Raw genomic sequence first — 17,907 nt, 5'->3', positions numbered from 1 at the left:
ATCAGAAAGAACGATTTCTCAACATTTGCTGCAACATGGACGGCACTGGAGGAGATAATGCTAAGTGAAATAAGTCAAGCAGAGAAAGACAATTATCATGTTTTCCCTCATCTATGGAACATAAAAACTAGGAAGATCGGTAGGAGAAGAAAGGGATAAAGAAGGGGGGGTAATCAGAAGGGGGAATGAAGCATGAGAGACTTGATCCCAGGACCCTGGGACCAATGACCTAAGCCAAAGGCAGGTGCTTAATTCAATGAGTCACCCAGGCATCTCCTTATCAAATATTAACTGACTGTATATGATTTTTTAAAAATGTGGGCTGCCTATTCTGTTCTATTGGTCTATGTGTCTATTTTTATTCCAGTACCATACTGTTTTAACTGCTATAACTTTGTAGTATTGCTTGAAATCTGAAAGTGTGATGCCTCTAGTTTTGTTCTTCTTTCTCATACTGCTTCAGCTATTTGGGGTCCTTTGTGGTTCCATACAAATTTTAGGATTTTTAAAACAAATTTCTGTGAAAAATTCCATACAATTTTGGTAGGGATTGCACTGAGTCTATATAGATGGACATTTTAACAATATTAACTCTTCCTATCCATGGACATGGATGTCCTTCCATTTGTTTGTGTCTTTGATTTCTTTGAGCAAAGTGTTGCAGTTTTCATTATACAGATCTTTCATTGACTTCATTAAATTTATTCCTAGGTATTTTACCAATGCTATTGTGAATATGATAATTTTTTTTAAAGATTTTACTTATTTATTTGACAGAGACAGCCAGTGAGAGAGAGAACACAAGCAGGCGGAGTGGGAGAGGAAGAAGCAGGCTCCTAGCAGAGGAGCCTGATGTGGGGCTCGATCCCAGAATGCCGGGATCACACCCTGAGCCAAAGGCAGACACTTAACGACTGCGCCACCCAGGCCCTCCATGAATAGGATAATTTTAAAATTTCTTTTTGAGATGTTTTATTGTGAGTATATAGAAATGCAACTGATTTCTGTTTATTGATTTTATATCCTGCAACTTTACTGATTTCATTGTTTGGATCCAATGGTTTTTTTAGTTGGGTCTTGGGATTTTCAATATATAAAATCAAGTCTGCAAATAATGACAAATTTGCTTCTTTCTTTCCAGTTTGGATGCCTCTTATTTCTTTGTCTTGCTTGCTGTAGCTAGGACTTCCAGTACTATATCCAATAAGTGTAGTAACAGTAAGCATCCTTGTCTTTTTCCTAATCTTGGAGGTAAAACTTCTAATTTTTCTCCTTGAGTATAACATTATCTGTGGTTTTGTTTTATATTGAGGTATATTCCTTCTATACCCAATCTGATAAGGGTTTTTATCATGAAAAGATGTTGTATTTGGTCAAATGCTTTCTCTGCATCTATTGAGATAATCATATGATTTTTATCTTTAATTCTATTAATGTTATCTATCACATTTGTTGATTTGCATATGTTGAATCATCCTTGCATTCTAGGCATAAATACCACTTGGTCATGACACATAATCCTTTTCATAAGTTCTTATATTCTGTTTCCTAATATTTTGTTGAGAATTTTTGCATTTATGTTCATCAAGGATATTGGTTACAATTTTCTTTCCCCCCCATCCCATTTATTAAAGAAACAGTAAGAAAAGATGCAGTGAAGGAAAAACACAAACCATCCTTTCATGTTAGGCTGAACAAAGCATGATTTCTCGCCTTCATCCCCCCACCCCCACCCCAATTCCCATATTCCCATTCACGTCAGTTTCAATTTTGCGGTTCTTTGATTGGGAGTACTAGTGGAGAGGGAGTTAGATGAGCAGTGGAGCCTTGATTCTGGCCTCCTCTAAGTCCCAGGAAAAGGAATCTGCAGGCCCAGTCAATCAAGCAGAAATTGTGTTTGGTGGGTCTTTGAAGTGGTTGTCCACTTCCCTGTTCTATGTTCAAGGCCCCAGGAAAAAGTATGGCAGTAGAGGATGACCAGGTCTAAAGCTGCCCAGGTCAGAGCTGCTGAAACATGGTCTTTTCACCAATGCAACATTTCTACAGAGCAGTGAACTGATTCTTCAGTGGTGAGCAGGGGACTGCATATGAATTGGGATCTGCAGGTCAATGTAGCCCTGAGAAAAAGTCCACAAGAACAATTCAAGAAAGTAGTAATAAACAAGAGGCAGAAAGCTATGGGACAAAAGCCCAACAGGCTTCTGGAGGGTTGGAGATCCTTTCTCTCAAGGTCAGGATCATTCCCACCTACCGTAGTTCATCTCCCACAAATAACATTTCACCTTCAATCAAGAAAGAAGCAGAGGAAAAGATGCTTCATTTGAATTTGAGACCCAGCCATGTACTTCAGATTATAGCTCTATATCTACCCTTTTACCTAAAACACAGCCCCTGGTCAGAACCACTGTGCTTGGAAACCAAAGAGGTCCTAGAGAGAAAATAGTGTTTAAGGGAGTAACATTCCATTTGGGTACATTGCAGCCATTGGACCCCCAGGTCTGGGGGAAAGCAGTAGGGTTTATGCTGGGAAGGCTTCCTACCCTAGGAAATGGGACCAAAGTCTTGCTTATAGGGCCATTCATCTTTGGAAAGGAAGCTGGGTTTAGACCCAGGGTGCCAGTTGGCCTTGCAAAAGGAACTGGGTTGATACTCACAGAGCCTGCTGGAGAAGAGCCCAGGGGTCCAGAAGCTGACCTGGGGAAAGTAACCTGACAAGAGCCTAATGGGCCAGTAGACCTTGGGAAAGAAGCAGCACTTGGACCCTGCAAACCACTGGCCCTTGGGAAGTTAGTTGGTTTGGGACCTAGGGCCCAGAGGTTCTTGGGAAAATTGCTGGACTTGAGCCCTGGAGGTCAGGAGACCTCTGGAAAGTAACTGGATTTGAAGCCAATGTGCCAAAAGACAGAAAAGGTAGCTGGATTCAGCCCCCCTGAACATGTATCCCTTGGAAATGATTAATATTTACCTCCATGGGCCCAGCTGGCCTTGAAAAATGAACCGAATTAGGGTTTATGGGTCCCTGGGCCCTGGATATGGGAGATGGATTTGGCCCTGGAAAGCCAACTCCTCAAGAGCCAGGACATGAGTTTGGGCCTGTGGATCCAGGCACTCTTGCCATGGAGGATGGGCTTGTACCCATGTTTCCAGAAGCCTTTGAGGAAGCAGCTGAATAGTCTCCTAAAAGACCTGCTGCTCTTAGGGCAAGATCTAGGCCTTGAGATCCAGCCATTCTTAAGTTCAGACCAGATCCTGTGCCCAAGAGGCCACCTGCTCTGGTATCCAGATTAGGGCCTGGGATCAACTGCCCTTAGGTTAGGCCCAAGGTCTAAGTAGCCCAGGCTACTTGCTCTTGGGTTGGGTCCAAGGCCCAGGCCTGGAAACATACCTGATCTCAGAGCAGGATTTATACCAATGAAGCCTGATCTCAGATTGGGACTTGGTCCTGGTCTTAGGCCAATGGGTTTAGGATTAGGACAACTATTGCCAAAAGTCAACAGGACACCTGCTCTCAGGTTTGGCCTGCCTGATCAAGGGCCCATGGGGCCACCACTTCTGGAGTCAGGAGACTCCCATTCCCAGGAGACCACCTGCCCTTGGGTTGGACATAGGACACAACCCTGGGAGACCCCCTAACCTTGGATGGACAGAGACCCTGAGCCTAGAAAAGCCCCTGCTCTAGGGTTTAGAGATGGTCTTGGGCCTGGGCCTAAGAGGTCACCAGGCCTTGGGAAAGAAACTGCACCTTGGAAAAGAAGCCATGCTTGGGTCAGAAGCACCAGCTGGAAAAGGTGCTGGATTTGTAGCCAATGAGCCTGATGATGTTGGAAAAGGCAATGGGTTCCTTGGAAATGAGGTCAGATTTCCACCAAGAGAACTGGTTGCCATAAGGAAGGGGTCAGAGTTCATGCCCAGTGGGTGGCCTGTATTCAGAAAAGGACCCCTCTGTGGTCCCAGGGAACCATCCAGCTGACTGACCTCAAGGTGGCAACTGAGCACTAGTCCAAGGAGCTAGCTGCTTTCTAGGGAAAATCCAGGGTTCTTTCATACTTTCTTAGGGATGTTGGTGATAATGGGCTTGGGGTGAGTTTTGAAAAGGATCTTGTCGGGCACCTGGGTGGCTCAGTTGGTTAAGCACCACCTCTTGGTTTCAGCTCAGGTCCTGATCTCGAGGTCATGATCTCAAGGTTGTGGGATCCAACTTGTGTCAAGCCCCAGATCAGGCTCTGTGCTCAGCTCAGAGTCTGCTTCAGATTCTCTCTCCCTCTCCCTCCCACTCACTTTCTCACTCTCTCTCAAATAAATAAATAAATAAAATCTTTTAAAAAAAGGAAGGAAGGAAGGAAGAAAAGAAAGAAAGAAAAGAAGAAGAAAGAAAAAGAAAAAAGAAAGAAAGGGACCTTACTTTTTTTTAAAAAGATTTTATTTATTTATTTGACGGAGAGAGAGACAGGCAGTGAAAGAGGGAACACAAGCAGGGGGAGTGGGAGAGGAAGAAGCAGACTCCCAGTGGAGGAGCCCTATGGGGGACTCGATCCCAGAACGTCGGGATCACGCCCTGGGCCGCAGGCAGACGCTTAATGACTGCGCCACCCAGGCACCCTGGGACCTTGTCTTTGATGAGTCCTACCACCAGGTACCAGGTATCAGTCTTGCAGCCAAGTCCATCAGAGTCCTGCTGCCCAGGAGTGTGTTTGACAAGGACAACAAAAGTTTTCTTCAGATGGGTGGTTTTTCCATACAGGATATGATGCCCCACGATCAGCACAGGGATTCCCTTAGTGCTGTAATGTAGATCTCCCAGGAGGTTTCCTGCTAATCCTGTGCTGTAGCAAGCTTCGATCTCCCCCTATAGATCCATCAGCACCCATTCTGCAAGGTCTCCAACCCCAACACTGGAAATAACAATTTGCACCATGAGCTTTCCATCTTTAAAAAGACTGGTGATGGGTAGTAAGGAGGGCACGTATTGCATGGTGCACGGTGTTATATGCAACTAATGAATCAGTGAACTTTGCATCAGAAACCAGGGATGTACTGTATGGCGACTAACATAATATAATAAAAAAAATTTTTTTTAAAAACTAGGTTAAAANCAACACTGGAAATAACAATTTGCACCATGAGCTTTCCATCTTTAAAAAGACTGGTGATGGGTAGTAAGGAGGGCACGTATTGCATGGTGCACTGGGTGTTATATGCAACTAATGAATCAGTGAACTTTGCATCAGAAACCAGGGATGTACTGTATGGCGACTAACATAATATAATAAAAAAAATTTTTTAAAAAAACTAGGTTAAAAAAAAAAAAAGCAGCTGAAAGTAAGCTGCAATGGAGGCCGCAGACAGCACCACCATGGGGCCAACCCACCACAACAGAACCTCCCACCTCCAGGGTAGCGACCACAAGTACTGCATGTGTGCTTCTGGCCCTGTGCTTCCCCACTTCCAGGGCAGAGCATGCAAGCGTGTTCACACTTGCAGTCACGGCAGAGCGAGGCGAGCTCTCATCCATAAGCGAGTTGGGGAAAGGGTAGGGGAAGCAGGAAGGAGAGAAAGCACAATTTTCTTTAGTGTCCTCACCTGGGTTTGGTGTCAGGGTAATGCTGGCCTCAGAATTTAGTTTGGAAGTGTTTCCTTCTATTCAATTTTTCAGAAGAGCTTAGGAAAGATTGGCATTAATTCTTTAAATATTTGCTAGAATTCACCAGTGAAACCATTTGATCCTGGGATTTCTGTTTTTAGAGGTTTTTGATTACTGCTTCAATCTCTTTACTCATTGGTTTACTCAGACTTTCTATTTCTTCCTGATTCAGTCTTGGCAGGTTGTATGATTCTAGGAAATTATCCATGTCTTCTAGGTTACCAAATTTGTCGTTATATAATCATTTATCATAGTCTCTTATGATCCTGGGTAGTGTCTCTTAGATTCTGTAATTTCTTTTCTTTCATTTCTGAATGTATTTATGAGTCTTCTTTTTTTTCCTTTAGTCTCACTAAAAGTTTGCCAATTTTGTAAATCTTTTCAAAAAACAAGCTCTTAGTTGTATTGATCTTTTCTGTTGATTTTCTGGTCTCTATTTCATCTATTTCTGCTCCAATCTTTCTTATTCCCATCCTTCTGCTAACTTGGGGCTTAATTTGTTCTTTTTTAGTTCCTTGATGTGTAAAGTTAGGTTTTTTATTTGCAATCTTTCAAATTTCTTTTTTGCCATTGTTGGTTTCTTTATGTTGTTATATTTATTAATATGTTCTTCATCTTTGTAATGAGAGTTTATTTTAAAAATTTAATTTAATTAATCTAATTTAATTTTTAAAATTTAGTTTAATTTTAAATTCAAGCATAGGCAACAGACAATGTTATATCAGTTTCAGGTGTACAATATAGTGATCCGACACCTCCATACATCACCCAGTGCTCATTATGTCAAATTTCTTAGTATACACATTTATCCCTGTAAGCTTCCCTTCCAAAACTGCTTTTCTGGCACCCCATAGGTTTTGGTGTGTTGTGTTTCCATTTCCATTGTTTCAAAATATTCTTTAATTTTTCTTTTGATTTCTTCTTTGACCCATCTGCTTTTCACGACTGTGCTGTTTAAGTTCCACATAGTTGCAGATTTTCCAGTTTTCCTCATGTTGATTTCTAGTTTCATATCATTGTGGTGGGATGCTTGGTATGATTTCAGTCTTCTTAAATTTGCTAAGACTTTTTTGTAGCCTGTCATTTTGATATATCCTTGAGAATGTTCTGTATGTACTTGACAAGAATGGGTACTCTGCTGTTGTTGGATGGAATGTCCTGTCGATGTCTGCTAGGTCTATTTGATTTAACGTATAGTTCCAGTTCATTGTTTCCTTATTAATTTACTGTCTGCATGATCATTTATGAAGGTGGTGTATTGAAGTACCCTACTATTATTGTATTATTGTTTATTTCTCCCTTCAGATATATTAGTATTTGGTTAATATATTTAGGTACTCCAATGTTGGGTGCATATACATTTATGATTGTTATATCTTTTTGACTGAATGATCCCTTTATCATTATATAATGACCTCCCTTGCCTTCTGTCACCATTTCTGGATTAAAGTCTGTTTTGTGTGATATAGCATAGCTACTTCACTTTCTTTTAATTTCTACTTGCATGGAATATCTTTTTCCATGCCTTCACTTTGAGTCTATGTGCATCCTTAAGACTAAAATGTGTCTCTTTGTAGGCAGCATATAATTGGGTCTTGTTTTTTTAATCCATCCATTCACTCTGCCTTTTGATTGCTGGATTCAATCTACCTACATTTTTTTATTATAATAATTTTTTTATTATATTATGTTAGTCACTGTACAGTACATCCCTGGTTTTTGATGTAAAGTTCGATGATTCATTAGTTGCGTATAACACCCAGGGCACCGTGCAATATGTGCCCTCCTTACTACCCATCACCAGTCAATCGATACNATGATTCATTAGTTGCGTATAACACCCAGTGCACCGTGCAATATGTGCCCTCCTTACTACCCATCACCAGCCAATCGATACGTAAGGACTTATGCCATCTTATTAATTGCCTTCTGGTTGTGTATTTCCACAGTTTCCCCCCTCCCTTGTTTCCATCTACCTTTATAAATTATTTCCATGGTGGTGTGCTCTCTTTCCCCTTCCTTCATCTTTTGTGTATCTGTGCTGTTTTTGTTTTGTGGTTCTAGTGGGGCTTACATAAAACATCTTATAGATGAAACAGTGCACTTTAAGCTAATAGCAACTTATCTTTGGTCACCTATAAAGGCTTCACCATTTTGTGCCTGCCTTTTATATCATTGATGTCACAGTTTACTTCTTTTTATGTTGTGTGTATTAACAATTTATAGTAGCTAAAGTTTATTTTTTACTACTCTTTTCCTTTAACCTTTACACTATAGTTGAGTGGTCAAAACACCATCCTAATAGAGAGTTACAGTTTTCTAAGTCTTTCTTGTATCTTTCACCTTTCCCTGTGTTTTGTGTACTTTTGTGTATTTTCATGTCACTGGTTAGCACCTTTTTATTTCAGCCTGAAGAACTCCTTTCAGCATTTCTTGCAAGGCAGATCTAGTGGTGGTGAACTCCCTTAGCTTTTGTTTGTCTGGGAAAGTCTTTATTTCTCCTTCATACCTGAAGGACAACTTTTCCAGATAAGGTATTCTTGGCTGGCAGTTGTTAAATTTGAACATTTTGATACATCATTCCACTCTCTTCCTGGACGGTAGAGTTCTGCTGAAAAATCCACCAATTGTCTAATGGTGGTTCCTCTGAAAGTTACATTCTTTTTTCCTTTGGCTGCCTTTAAGATTTTTTCCTTATCATGGACTTTTTAACAGTTTCATTATAATGTATCATAGAGAAGTCTTCATGCATTGAGATAATAGGATGATCTGTTATCTTCATGATTCCGTATGTCCAAGCCTTCCCCTAGGTTTGGGAGGTTCTCAGCAATTATTTCTTTACATAATAAGCTCTCTGTCCTCTTCTCCCTCTCTTCTTTTTCTGAAACCTGAATTATTCTGGTATTTGCCTTTTTCATGGAATCACATAGCTCACATAGGCTTTCTCTGATCTTTTTAAAACTTTGTTCTTTCTTCTCTTCTAATTGTGTTATTTCAAAATTCCTATTCTCCACTTCACTTATTCTTTCTTCCATCTGGTCTGCCCTGCCCTGAAACTTTCTATTGCATTCTTTATCTCATTTATTTGATTCTTCATTTCTAGAATTTCTATGCATTTTTTGAATAATTTCAATCTCTCTGGTAAAGAACTCATTTTGTTCATATATCTTATTCCTGATTTCATTGAGTTGTCTTTTTGAGTTTTCTTGTAACTCATTGAGTTTCTTCAAACAACTATTTTGAACTATTTATCAATTAGATGACAATATTCCAGGCCTTTGAGCACAGTTACTGGAGAACCATCATTTTCTTTTTGTGATACCATATTTCCTTCATTTTTTATATTCCTTGTAGTTATGCACTGGTGCTTTTGCACTTGAAGTAGAGACATCTCTCTCTGCTCATCGCTATCAGTAAGTGAGGTGTTGTGTTGCATGGTGTTGTTATCTGGGTTTTTCCTCTGTGTTTATGAAGGGTGTATCTGCTCCACTCATTTTGCTCCTGTTATGTCCAAATTTTATATTTTCTTTGGTTCTTCAATTCATCAGTTTGGCTATTGGAAAACTCGCTTTTGTTTTTCAGAAGGTGGCACTGTTATAGCTTAGGTTCATGGAAGGTAAATGGAAGTTTGCTGTCTCTTGTCTCTTACTGCCTATCCTGTGGGCAAGGCTCTCTCAGGTCCCTTGGAGTAGTGTTAAGTTCCAAAGCACCTACCGAGGTGCTTTGCATATACAGATGTCAAATTTATTGATTAAAAAGGAGGATAAAAAGGAGGAACATCTTATGTTGCCATGTTGCTGACATCACCTAAATATTAATTTTATTCAATTAATATGTCTCTACTTTCTATTTCCATTTTACCTTTAATCTTTGAATTATGTAGAACTGTACTGTTTAATTTCCAGGGAGTGGGAGCGTTTTTCTACTTACCACTTCATTATTAATTTCTACTTTAATTCCACTGTGGTCAGATGACATATTCTGTATGATTTCAATCATTCGATAGTTGCTAATTTTTTTATATGGTCCAGTATAATGTCAATTTTGATAAAAGTTTTGTGTCTTTGCTGGGTGTAATAGCATGTCAATTACATTGTTTGTTAACTGTGTTGTTCAGCTTTTCTGCATGCTTATTGATCTTTTAAATCTCATTTTTCTATCAGCTATATAGAGAGGTGTATTATAGTATCTAACTATAATTTTATTTTTATTTTTTAAATTTAATTTTAATTCCAGTAAAGTTAACATACAGTGTTACATTAGTTTCAGGTGTACAATATAGTGATTCAACAATTCCATATATTACTCAGTGCTCCTCATGATAAGTGTATTCTTAATCCCCTCCACCTATATCACCCATTCCCCTACTTATCTCCCCTCTAGTAACCATCTGTTTCTTCTGTATAGTTAAGAGTCAATTTTTTGGTTTATCTCTTTTTCCCCCCTTTGTTCACTGTTTTGTTTCTAAATTCCACACATGAGTGAAATCCTATGGTATTTGTCTTTCTCTGATTGGCTTATTTCACTTAGCATTTATATTCTAGTTCTATCCATGTTGTTGCAAATGGCAACATTTCAATTTTTTAATGGCTGAACAATGTTCCATTGTATATATATACCACATCTCCTTCATGCATTCATTAATTAATGGGCATTTGGGCTGCTTCCGTAGTTTAGTTATTGCAAATAATGCTTCAATAAACATAGGGGTGCATACATCCCTTCAAATAGGTGTTTTCATATCCTTTGGGTAGTGCCATTACTGGATCATAGGGTGGTTCTATTTTTAATTTTTTGAGGAATCTACATACTATCTTGCATGGTGGCTACACCAGTTTGCCTGCACACCAATAATGCCTGAGAGATCCTTTTCTTCTACATCCTCACCAACTCTTGTTCTTTCTTGAAGTTTTTTTGTTTGTTTTCTCTCTTTTTTCTTTCTTTCTTTCTTTTTTTTTTTTTTAGCCATTCTGACAGGTGTGGGGTGGTATCTCATTGTGGTTTTGATCTGCATTTCTCTAATGATGAGTGATGTTAGGCATCTTTTCATATGTCTGAAGGCCATCTGGATGTCTTCTTTGGAGAAAAGTCTGTTCAGGAGAGTTAGGATGGCGGAGGAGTAGGGGACCCCTTTTCCAGCTGGTCCCCTGAGTCGAGTTGGATAGGTACCAGACCAGCCTGAACATCCACGGAATCAGCCTGAGATGCAGGAAGATACATCTGGATCTCTACAAATGAACATCTCCAGCGCTGAGTATTGAGGTACGAAGCGGGGAGCCATGAAACAGCGCACATATATCTGAAGATAAACGGAAGGGGGAGGGAGCTGTTGCATTCGGGCGCTGGGAAGCGGTAGCCACCTGCACGGGGGAGAGGGCGTGGACCGGCACCCATGAGAGAGCAGACTGAGACCATGAGCCAGGGAATGCATGCCACCAGACTGAAATGGAGCTCCAGTGTGCTCACTGGAACCAGACTGAGACCGGGAGCTCCGGGAGCGTGCGGGGGCAGCTGGCAACTGGCGGCTGGAGGTGTTAGAAACACAAAGGACAGAGACGTGCCGGCCCTGGAAGTGAGGGCTGGGACGCCGGGTGTGGGGCGCACATCCCGGCACACTGCAGGGTTGAGCAGCACCAACAGTTAAAGTGGCCAGAACATCAGTGGAGAACGGTCCGCGATCCCTCTGTTCTGAGACAGAGGCTAAGATTCAGCCACTGCTGCTCTGACTCTCAGAAGAGGCACAGCAAACTGCCAGGGAAAGCCACCAGAGAACAAAAGCCTGGAAATACCAGCTCATAGTGTGCCCATTCCCATCCCCACTAGCAGGGGACACAGAGACTCTACCCAAACAGGGTTGCCTGAGTATCAGTGCGGCAGGCCCCTCCCCCAGAAGGCAGGCTGAAAAATCAAGAAGCCCACATCCTTAAGATCCTTATAAAACAAGGGCGCACAGCCTGGGTCCCGGTCAATAACGTGATCACAACGCTCCGTAAGGAGTCCTTCATCGGGCTTCTCCACCGGGAACCTGCTTCTTCCTCTCCCACTCCTCTGCTTGGGTTCCCTTTCTTGCTGACTGTCTCTCTCTCTCTCAAATAAATAAATAAACTCTTTAAGGAAGAAGCCCACATCCCTAAGATCTCTATAAAACAAGGGCGCACGGCCTGGGTCCCAGTCAACACTTGGGCTCTGGACAACCCTGCAATCTCTCTTCATCAGAATGACGAGAAGGAGAAGTCCCCCCCAGCAAAGAAAAGATAATGAGTCTGTGGCCTCTGCCACAGAACTAATGGATATGGATATAACCAAATTATCAGAAATGGAATTCAGAGTGACAATGGTCAAGATGATGTGTAGACTTGAGAAAAGTATTAACGAAAATGTTAATGAGAATATAAAATCTCTAAGGGTGGAAATGAGAGTGAATCTGGCAGAAATTAAAAATTCTATGAGCCAAATGCAGTCAAAACTAGAGGCTCTGACAGCCAGGGTGAATGAGTCAGAAGAACGTATCAGCGAATTGGAGGATGGGTTAGTAGAAGAAAAAGCTAACATAGAATCTGGACGCAAGAAAATCCATGCTCAGGAATGTAGGTTACGGGAGATTACTGACTCAATGAAAGGTTCCAATGACAGAATCATTGANACTGACTCTATGAAACGATCCAATGTCAGAATCATCGGCATCCCTGAAGGGGTGGAGAAAAACAGAGGTCTAGAAGAGATATTTGAACAAATTGTAGCTGAAAACTTCCCTAATCTAGCAAGGGAAACAAGCATTCGTGTCCAAGAGGCAGAGAGGACCCCATCCAAGCTCAACCAGGACAAACCTACGCCACGGCATGTCATAGTGCAATTCGCAAATATTAGATCCAAGGATACAGTATTGAAAGCGGCCAGGGCAAAGAAATTTCTCACGTACCAAGGCAAAGGTATCAGACTTACATCAGACCTGTCTACACAGACCTGGAATGAGAGAAAAGGTTGGGGTGGGCATGTTTAAACTCTTTCAGAGAAAAACATGCAGCCAAGGATCCTTTATCCAGCAAAGCTGTCATTCAGAATTGATGGAGAAATAAAGACGTTCCAAAATCGCCAATCATTAACCAATTTCGTAACCACGAAACCAGCCCTACAGGAGATATTAAGGGGGGCTCTATAAAGGTAAAAAGGCCCCAAGAGTGATACAGAACAGAAAGTCACAATCTATAGAAACAAAGACTTTACTGGCAACATGGCATCATTAAAATCATATCTCTCAATAATCAGTCTCAATGTAAATGTCCTAAATGGTCCCATAAAACACCACAGGGTTGCATATTGGATAAAAAAAACATGACCCATCCATTTGNTGGATAAAAAGACATGACCCATCCATTTGCTGTCTACAAGAGACTCATTTTGAACCCAAAGATGCATTCAGACTTAGAGTAAGGGGATGGAGTACCATCTTCCACGCAAATGGACCTCAAAAGAAAGCTGGAGTAGCAATTCTCATATCAGATAGACTGGATTTTAAACTAGAGGCCATAGAGAGAGATACAGAAGGGCACTATATTATTCTTAAAGGATGTATCCAGCAAGTGGATATGACAATTATAAATATATATGCCCCCAACAGGGGAGCAGCAAGATACACAAACCAACTCGTAACCACAATAAAGAGACATATACATAAAAATACTCTAATAGTAGGAGACCTCAACACTCCACTATGAGCAATAAACAGATCACCTAAGCAAGAAATCAGCAAAGAAACAAGANAGTAATAGTAGGGGACCTCAACACCCCACTATCAGAAATAGACAGAACACCCTGGCAAAAACTAAGCAAAGAATCAAAGGCTTTTTGAATGGCATACTCGATGAGTTGGACCTCATAGATATATATAGAACACTACACCCCAGAACCAAAGAATACTTTCTATTCTAATGCCCATGGAACATTCTCAAGAATAGACCATGTACTGGGTCACAAAACAGGTCTCAACCGATACCAAAAGACTGAAATTATTCTCTGCATATTCGCAGACCACAATGCTCTGAAATTGGAACTCAACCGCAAGGAAAAATTTGGAAGAAACTCAAACTCTTGGAGACTAAGAACCATCCTGCTCAGGAATGACTCAATAAACCAGGAAATCAAAAATCAATTTAAACAATTTATGGAAACCAACAAGAATGAAAACACAACTGTCCAAAACCTATGGGATACTGCAAAGGCAGTCCTAAGGGGGAAATACATAGCCATCCAAGCCTCACTCAAAAGAATAGAAAAATCTAAAATGCAGTTTCTATATTCTCACCTCAAGAAACTGGAACAGCAACAGAGGGACAGGCCTAACCCACTGACAAGGAAGGAGTTGACCAAGATTANAGTTGACCAAAATTAGAGCAGAAATCAATCAATTAGAAACCAGAAGTACAGTAGAGCAAATAAACATGACTAGAAGCTGGTTCTTTGAGAGAATCAATAAAATTGACAAACCGCTGGCAAGACTTATCCAAAAGAATACAGAAAGGACCCAAATAAATAAGNTTATGAATGAAAAAGGAGAGGTCACGACCAACACCAATGAAATTGGAAGGATTATTAGAAGCTTTTATCAACAGCTTTATAACAATAAATTAAGCAATCTGGAAGAGATGGAGGCCTTCCTGGAAACCTAAAAAGTACCAAGACTGAAACAGAAAGACATTGATTTTTTTAAACAGGGCAATTAATTATGAAGTGATTGAGTCAGTGATAAACAACTTTCCAAATAACAAAACTCCAGGCCCGGACAGTATTCCTGGGGAATTCTACCAAACATTCAAAGAGGAAATAATACCTATTCTCCTAAAGCTATTTCAAAAAATAGAAACAGAAGGAAAGCTACCAAACTCATTCTATGAGGCCAATATTACCTTGATCCCCAAACCAGGCAAAGACCCCATCAAAAAGGAGAATTACAGACCGATTTCCCTATTGAATATGGACGCCAAAATCCTCAAANAAATAATAAAACTCCAGGCCCAGACGGTTTTCCTGGGGAATTCTACCAAACATTCAAAGAAGAAATAATACCTATTCTCCTAAAGCTATTTCAAAAAATAGAAACAGAAGGAAAGCTACCAAACTCATTCTATGAGGCTAATATTACCTTGATCCCCAAACCAGGCAAAGACCCCCTCAAAAAGGAGAATTACAGACCGATTTCTCTAATGAATATGGATGCCAAAATCCTCAACAAGATCCTTGCTAATAGAATCCAACAGTACATTAAAAGGATTATCCATCATGACCAAGTGGGATTCATACCTGGGATGCAAGCGTGGTTCAATTTTCGCAAATCAATCAGCGTGATACATCATGTCAACAAGAAAAGACTCAGGAACCATATGATTCTCTCAAGAGATGCAGAAAAAGCATTTGACAAAATACAGGATCCTTTCCTGGTTAAAACCCTTCAGAGTGTAGGGATAGAGGGTACATTCCTCNATACAGCATCCTTTCCTGATTAAAACCCTTCAGAGTGTAGGAATAGAGGGTACATTTCTCAATCTCATAAAAGCCATCTATGAAAAGCCTACTGCAAGCATTATTCTCAATGGGGAAAAGCTGGAAGCCTTTCCCTTAAGATCAGGAACACGACAAGGATGCCCACTCTCGCTACTATTATTCAACATAGTACTAGAAGTCCTTGCAACAGCAATCAGGCAACAAAAAGGGATAAAAGTTATCCAAATCAGCAAAGAAGAAGTCAAAATGTCTCTCTTCACTNTTCTCAAACTCAATACACGAGAAACAAATAAACAAATCATAAAATGGGCAGAAGATATGAACAGACACTTTTCCAATGAAGACATACAAATGGCTAACAGACACATGAAAAAATGTTCAAAATCATTAGCCATCAGGGAAATTCAAATCAAAACCACACTGAGATACCACCTTACGCCAGTTAGAATGGCAAAGATAGACAAGGCAAGAAACAACAATTGTTGGAGAGGATGTGGAGAAAGGGGATCCCTCCTACATTGTTGGTGGGAATGCAAGTTGGTACAGCCACTCTGGAAAACAGTGTGGAGGTCCCTTAAAAAGTTAAAAATTGAGCTACCCTATGACCCAGCCTTTGCACTACTGGGTATTTACCCCAAAGATACAGACATAGTGAAGAGAAGGGCCATATACACCCCAATGTTCATAGCAGCATTGTCCACAATAGCCAAAGCGTGGAAGGAACCAAGATGCCCTTCAACAGATGACTGGATTAAGAAGTTGTGGTCCATATATAGAATGGAATATTACTCAGCTATCAGAAAGAACGAGTTCTCAACATTTGCTGCAACATGGACAGCACTGGAGGAGATAATGCTAAGTGAAATAAGTCAAGCAGAGAAAGACAATTATATGATTTCTCTCATCTATGGAACATAAGAACTAGGAAGCATGGTAGGGCAAGAAAGGGATAAAGAAAGGGGGGGTAATCAGAAGGGGGAATGAATCACGAGAGACTATGGACTATGAGAAACTAACTGAGGGCCTCAGAGGGGAGGGGGTTGGGGAAATAGGATAGACTGGCAATGGGTAGTAAGGAGGGCACGTATTGCATGTTGCACTGGGTGTTATACGCAACTAATGAATCATCGAACTTTACATCGGAAACCAGGGATGTACTGTATGGTGACTAACATAATATAATAAAAAAACGTTAAAATAAAAAAAAATAATAATAATATCCAGGCTTCTCTTTTGATACTATGGGTGTACTGGTCTACCACAACTTATAGCATACTATCCAGAATTGGTTTTCATTTTTGTTTTAATACCATTGGAAAGGAAATGCCCCTCCCCTCAGGGCCACAGTATCTACCAGGATTTTTGCTTCAACACTGCTGATGGGAATCTTCAGCATAATATGTTTTTCCTCTCAAATATTAGTCATAAGCATGTCATAGCTACTCTCTTTATCTTGAGGAAAAGGAAAAACTTGGCCCTAGATTCTTAACAGAGATTATCAAGGAAGGAGGGAAGTACTCAGGGGTAATGCAAATTTTAAGTGGGGTAGCAAAAGGTGGATTGGAGTAGGAATTTTGAGGTTGCAGTTTGACAATGGACTCTGCCTCTTACTGGGTCATATTGGGGAAGTCATTCACTTCTCTCAGTCTCAGTTTCCTGGAGTTTGAAATAAGGTTTGTTTGACTCTAAAACTTATATTTTACTCACTATACCAATGCTGTCACAATTGCACATAGGGGAATCCTTGACTTGGGTCTTGTCTGTCTGTTTGAAACAGGCCCTAATAAAATGGAAGTGATAGAAGAGAAGTGTGGTTTTCTGGTTGACATGAAAAATGGATAATTGTCCTCTGAAATTATTTAATCAGTGCTTGAGTGGAATGAAAATGAGAGAACTCAAGATTAGGGAAAAGCAAAAAGGGCTGAGGACAGTCAAGATTTACCTACTCTATCCTTCCATCTAAAAGGGCTGAGAATCTGCAAGTTGAGGGTCCTGGAGCTGAACAGAGGATCCCCCAAGATCCTGTGATTCTGGGGAACAGAAACCACCCTAAGATGCCATAGAAAGCAGGTCAGAGAACTGAGAGGGTATGAGGACAAAGTACGACATAACCTGAGGGCCTGTGTCAATTCATCACCACTCCTTTGACCTAGTTTAGGGACTGTCAGTCTGGTGGCATCTACTGCAAGAGAAGGAAATCTAACACATAAACAGAAATTGGGGGGAGGATAGCAGAGCTATTTGGGACAGGAGACAAATTAAGAAATAGAAAGTTTTCCCTATGGATTTTAGCCTGTTTTTTTTTTCTACTTCTGTATTTGAGCAATGCCCTGATTCTTTTTTGTTACCAGACAGCTAGGGTATTTTAACACAAGATGACAGAGACTCAACTCCAGTTTCATTAATTTCATCTGGGACAGAGGGGATAAGGTAGGTCCCGGGCTTGTGCCTTCATACAGGAATTGATTACATTCCAACTGATTCTGTTATGAGTCAGGAACTAACGTCTTCCAAGAATGTTAGAACTGTCTCAATATTGACCTTGTTCCCTTAATGTATTTTTTTCCCTAAGCACTCATATGGACTCCTGAGTCTTCATTCACCTTCTGAGCTACAATAAGGGAGACTGATAGTCCTGAAACCCAAAAGGCCTATCATGATAAAACAAGAAAACTGATCAAGGCCAAAACAGATTGAATCAAATTAGTCAGTTCCCTGATAGGGGTCAGAAATGAGATTGAGCAGTCAATCATTCTAAGTATGTTTTG

The 17,907-nt window shown here is 40.5% G+C and overlaps 1 pseudogene; it reads right to left on the bottom strand.

The window, feature by feature from the left end:
* Positions 1-1,754: 1,754 nt before the first annotated feature.
* LOC117802461 lies at positions 1,755-4,156 on the bottom strand (annotated as a pseudogene).
* Between the last annotated feature and the right edge of the window lie 13,751 nt (positions 4,157-17,907).

This window comes from Ailuropoda melanoleuca, chromosome 5 (assembly GCF_002007445.2).
Source record: "Ailuropoda melanoleuca isolate Jingjing chromosome 5, ASM200744v2, whole genome shotgun sequence".
Taxonomy (NCBI): Eukaryota; Metazoa; Chordata; class Mammalia; order Carnivora; family Ursidae; genus Ailuropoda; species Ailuropoda melanoleuca.
Note: the sequence above shows the minus strand (reverse complement) of the source record. Positions and strands in the feature narration are given on the sequence as shown.